The sequence below is a fragment of the Parasteatoda tepidariorum genome, chromosome 5 (assembly GCF_043381705.1).
Source record: "Parasteatoda tepidariorum isolate YZ-2023 chromosome 5, CAS_Ptep_4.0, whole genome shotgun sequence".
Classification (NCBI taxonomy): domain Eukaryota; kingdom Metazoa; phylum Arthropoda; class Arachnida; order Araneae; family Theridiidae; genus Parasteatoda; species Parasteatoda tepidariorum.
In genome coordinates this window covers 86,076,929-86,083,227 of record NC_092208.1, presented here as the reverse complement: position 1 = coordinate 86,083,227, position 6,299 = coordinate 86,076,929, and positions in this window count along the sequence as shown.

The window sequence follows — 6,299 nt, the reverse complement described above, 5'->3', positions numbered from 1 at the left end:
TATTTCTTTTATGAAATAATTTATTTCTTTTATGAAATAATTTATTTCTTTTATGAAATAATTTATTTCTTTTATGAAATAATTTATTTCTTTTATGAAATAATTTATTTCTTTTATGAAATAATTTATTTCTTTTATGAAGGTCAAGAAAGGTCAAGACGGGAAAATGGCTGTCCGCGCGGACGTCGGATTCGAGAAATTCGTTATCCGCGGGAAATTTTTGACCGCCGAGGACGGACGGTTTTTCGAGCCCTGATTTAAAATTAACTTCTTTTAAAATGATGCAAAATATGTTGTATCTCAAAATTCAAAATTTTTTCGACCATTATTAAATGAAATGATAAATGTTTTGATAAAAAAGAAGATGAATCTTTGTTAAAAGTTTTTTTTGCTTGGAATTATCTTTGGATAAATGAATTTTACTTTTATGTACACAAATTTTTCAATTTGCTTAAAAAATTCTCGAGATTTGAGAGAAGCGCAAAATGTAACATTAGCACTAAGGGGTCCCAATTTTGAATCGCTCTCTTGACCAAATTATTGGGACCATTTTTCCCAGACTGCGGCTACCCCCTATATTTTGGGAATCAGAAACCCAAATTTATCATTATCATCAAAAAAGAAAGAAGAAAGAAAAAGATGGTAAAGAAAGTAAAAAATCTAATTCTTGGCATACTCGTTGTAACATGTCATATCAATGATAGCAGATACATATTTTTTTTGTGTCGTAATTCCATTAAAGCACGCATCAGGTGGGGGGGGGGGNGGGGGGGGGGGGGGGGGGGCACGAATACATAATTTTCTGATGTAACTCAATAAAAAAAAAATAAAAAAACACAGGGAGTTAAGTTAGAGAGGGAACCAAATTTTTTTCTAAATCACGGATGGAGGGTTGTATGAAGGGGTTCAATGTATTGTACATTATTTTGGTTTCAGAGAATTTTTCATTCTAAGAATTTTATTTCTCTTCATAAAGAACTTCTTTGGAAGTTCTTTGATGAAATAATTTTATTTTTTTAAATTATTTCGAAAACTTAATGTGGTAATTAAATTTAATAGCTCAATATTATAATTTATTTTTATTTTTCCTAAAAGTATATGTTTTTAAAACTGCAGTAATACTTAACTAAATTTAAATAGCTGACTTTTTATGTGTCTAAAATGTTAGGAGGAGGGGCTTTTTGATATTAATATTAAGGGGTGCAACTGTTCAGATTTTCACATTCCAACGATGCTCCATTTCTAAATGCGAACGAAATTAAAATATTAAATTTTAATGGTTCGCGAAATTTCTCGCTTAAAAAAAATAAGAAAAATTTTTGGCTAAATATCTGCAAACTGAATACTTTTCTTCTTCAATTTTCTTGTTTTCAAATAAATTCAAATGGATGGCTTTTTTTTATTTGTCTGAAATATTAGGGAACGGGGATTTCTAATTATATGTTAGATTATATAATGACGAATATTATTTAGTTGAAGTTAGATTATATAATGACAACGATAAAGATGCTACAAGGTTTTTTTTAAACGCTGTTTACATTTTATAAGCTATCTGACTTAAAATACAATGTAATCAATATTATATAAACATTCGTGTCACTAAATATAAGCGTTAAAGATTGATTTTACACTTATGAGTCACTTTAAAAGACGTTGAACTAGCAATATCAGACAAATGAAGGAATTTACTATCTATGGAAGATAATATGAAGAGTAAACGTTTTTTTTTAAAAGTAAACATAACAGTTGAGTGGAGACATTATCTTCGATGATTTATCTCTGGGTTTAATGTTGATATAAATAACGGAACAACAAACTGCGAAGCAACAAAAAAGAAGTTTCAAAATTAATTTGCTATTCTCAATATAGCGAAAACTCCAGGATAGACCACCTCCATGTAGCGACCACCTGTATGTAGCGATCACTTCTATGTAGCGACCACCTCGATTGACGACAATTTTTGGGAGGCACGGAATTTTTTTCATAGACTTTGTGCTGAGGAAAACCTTTAAAAGTGACCATTAAAACCTCGCCCTGCGAACGGGCAAACATCTACAAACACAAGACCAAAATATGGAAACACTTCTATGTTAACACTATGTAAACAATCTTTCTTTTAGCAACTTTTTTGTTTCTTTCTAGTTTTTGGAGATTTTTCATGGCAAAACTGTTGACACAATTTGTAAAATCGTGCTTGAACCATTTTAGAAATGTAAAATTCGGTAAAACAAAAATGACAAGATGAGTTTTAATACAAACAATTGTGAAATCACTTTATAGGATTGCTAATAATATCAAATGCATATAAATAAATATAATCCATATCGCCCCAAAATGGATAAGTACCCTAATATCATCATCCTACACATTCATGGCACTTAATGAACAACTTTATTTTTGTTATTATTTGTTACTCCGGTGTTGATTTATAGATGTAGTATATACTATTAGATTTCCCATAACCTGAGTTAGATGTTCAACTCATTAAAAGAAAGAAATATATCAGTATCACTTAAATTGTGATATTCAGAGTTTACCATAATTTTTCATGACTTAAGAATTTTTAGTTTATTTCATTAGTTCTTGCTGAGTTTCCACCAATTAAGTTTATAGAAACACAGGTAAAAGAGAATATAAGAAACACGTGATTTCAGATACTTTTTTTAAATACTTTTAAAATAAGAATACGGTGACGTCACTACTAGGAGTTGAGTAAGAACGTGCGAAATTTTTTGTTTTCTTGATTGGGTAGAGCTTCAAGCCAGCTTATCATTCATATTATAAAATATAGATTTAAGCGAAAGAGTATCGAATCCTATGAAAATTTTTTCTTTCGAGAGCGCGGCCCCAAATCGGTGATCGCAGAAAGTTTCAAAGTGGAAAATTAGATCAGCTATATTTCTGATCGCATTTATACCAAATTCGGTGCGGATTGGTACAGAATTGCGGATTTGTATGAGGTACTTACTTACACATACACATAAACATTACAATAAGAAAACATATCTTATCTTATATTACAACAAGAAAACATACTTTATAATTACGCTAATGTTTTGATGCTGCCATCTATGATATAAATTCTGAACTCTAATTTTCATAATTTTTGAGTTTGCCATTTAATTTAACACGTTATAAATAAGAAAATATTTTTACAAGTGACATTGTAACACATATATTTGCCATAACAATAAATATGCAGATAATAATATGATAATACATGAGAAATGTAATATGTAGATAAATATTTAGATATAATGTACTGATAGATTATATGTTTCATTACCATAATCAATCTCAGAAGGTTTCTTTAGAACTGTAATTTCACATTCTTCATAAAATTATAGATTTCATTGTACCATTTGTAAAACGAAAATTTCGAAGTGTTTAAAAAAAATCCAAATTAAAAAGAAAAAAGGATTTATTTATCTTAGTGAAATGAACTAAAGAAAAACATCTATATTAGTGCTGCCATCTATCATTTAAAACTGGATTTCAAGTTGACAGAGGACGGAATGGCATCGTGTATTCTGGAAATATTGAACACATATTTCAATTGAAGTCTGTAATAAATTTAATTTTGTGTACATTTTTATTAAAATGAATGAAAAATTAATTGCGCCTTTTTTAAATGAAAATGAGGTATTTATTTATTACTTTTTACTGCTACTTTTTGAAAGAGTTATTAAAAAAAGTATGTATTATGTAATTAGCTCATTTATCATACGAAATGAAAATAAAAGTCCAAATTTTAATAAAAAAAAAGTCTAGATATGTTCTAAATAAAGGTCAGTAACTTTTTTTGGGAAAATTTATAAAAACTGTTCCCACTTTACCCCCTCCCTCGTTAATAACTATGAATAAGTGCTACATGTATCTCAAAAGAACTTGTGATAGCAATATACAAGGATTAACCATATAAAGGAAATATAGGGGGCAATTTTACATGGTTCTAATATAATGTTAAATTCTTTTTAATGATACTTCATAATGCTATTTCAAAATTTATTTCGATCAAACAATCAAAAGGATTTGTTTTATAAATGTAAAGATTTTCTTGTCAGTTAAAAATAAAATTCGGTAATTATAATGTTGTATTCTATTTTACTTATTTCAGTTGTTTCTTTGAATTAAAATGCTGCGATTTTTAAGAAACTTTGAAAAGCTTATTTATTTAATTTAAGATTTAGAAGCGATGCAAAAAAAGAGAAGAAAAAAAAGACCTTGATAAAAATGCGAAAAGTGTGAAGAGCGTGTTAAGAATTCAATTAAAATATTGCAAAAAAATAAAAGCTATTCTATCTATGATGATAGCCCGTTGATGTAGAATTTTTATTAAACATATTTTTTCGTACTTTTTTTTCTTCATTATTTTGCGTCAACTTAAGCCAAAATAAGTGAAAAATAATATATTTTGTATTTTAATAATTGATGGTTATAAAATACAGCAAGAAACACCGGTGACTTTTTTTGCGTTATAGGTAAACTTTTCGACTCACTTTCAAACAATTTGCACTTATTTTCAGTTATTTAAATATAACAGTTATTCATAATTGAAACTTCTTTAAATTTACAAAAACAACTATTGATTAGTTTTTATTGATAAATTTGAATGAAAAAAAAAATCAAACAACTTATTTTGGATTTTATATTTTAGTACAAATATAATACCGATAGTCTAACATATTTTTTAAGTGACTATTATAATGTCTTTTATAATAAAAAAATAATAAAATGCATATTTAATTGAATATAGAGCGTCAGAAAAATATAGATAAAATGGTCATCGGTGTCCCATTTAGTGAAAAGGTTAAAATGATCGAGTAGTTAAATAATTCAGATTGAGCAGTAAAGATAGTGCCACATGAGTTATCATCACAAAATGAAGTGGCACCGTGGGCAAATTTGAGACAACCTCATGGAATGCGTGTACAGTTTAAATATTTCAAAAACTTTCGTCTTCATTATGCCAGCACAAGTCATCAAGTGCCAGTACATCAAATTTAGCTGAAATTGCATTCCTAATCATAGATGGCGCCACTGAAAAACAAGAAACGCATCCTCTGCCTTAAACATTTGCTTGGATTCCCATAGCAGGCTTGCTGGTATTGGAAATTGGCATTACTAACAACAGCATTGTATTGCGACATTCAAGACGCTGCCTTTAGTGAAAAAAATTGGGTTCATAATTTCGCAAAGCTTTGGCTAAAAAACATCTTTCTGGTTTTAAATATTATTCTGAAATGAAGTTTCTCATCTAGATGTTAAGCTAAACATTGTGTTGTTAATAGGTGATATTTCTGCACCATTGAGTGATTTTATATTTATACTGGATAATAAACGATTTTAATAAGTACTATTTAGTTTTTTGATTATCTTTGTTAGTTATTAAATATTTTAAGCCTATCGCGCTTATAAAATGTGTTTTAAAAAGTAGAAATGGATTGTATTGTTAAGATAGTAAAATTAAGTAAAACTGTAAACATTGTTTTGTATTTTACCTTAAAATTTTACTACCAAGTTTTGCATTTTTAACTAATGATGATGAAATTTACTCTTATAAATAGTATCAAAAACAGTATGCTTCAAAAAAAAAAAAAAATTAAAAAAAATTGTGTTTTGTATATAAGTAACATAAAATTGGGTGTAAATAGTTTTCTCAATACCACATTCATTTTAATTTCTGAATTGAGCATTTTAAATAAATGAAATAATGTTTTTTGTAAAATGCATTATTTATAATTTAGTAATGTGCGGTACAACTAATATTGTTGTGTCGCAATTTACAGTATAAAGTTATGACATTAAATCTTTTTCCATAATTGGGTGCTTGTAAGAAGATCACATGACGTCAGTGCCAGCTGATCGTTTATATGCAAAATGGCGAGTTGAAGTTGAGATAAGTTTCTCCATCGAATTTGTTGAAATACAATTTTTTTTCCTCTACGTCTTTTACTTAACTTAGATTTATTATTTGTTTATGTATTTTATCGTAACCGTAATATATTTTTGTTTTGTGTTCCTGGCAACTTCCATGCATAATTGGGTATACTACAGTGTACGTCTCGTCATTCCTAATATTTTTCACAAGTAAACAGCATTTTCTGCGAGCCTGACTTTTAGCAACAAATAAACAATAAACGAAGTGTGTTGTTATAAGGCTGGGGCTTGCTGCACGCCACGTTGGAATTGCATTAGTAGTTATTTCTGAAATAATTGATTTTGCTATTTTATCCAAGTTTATGTATTTCGTAAACATGTTTAAAACTTACTTTATTAATTAAACTAAAAGATGGATG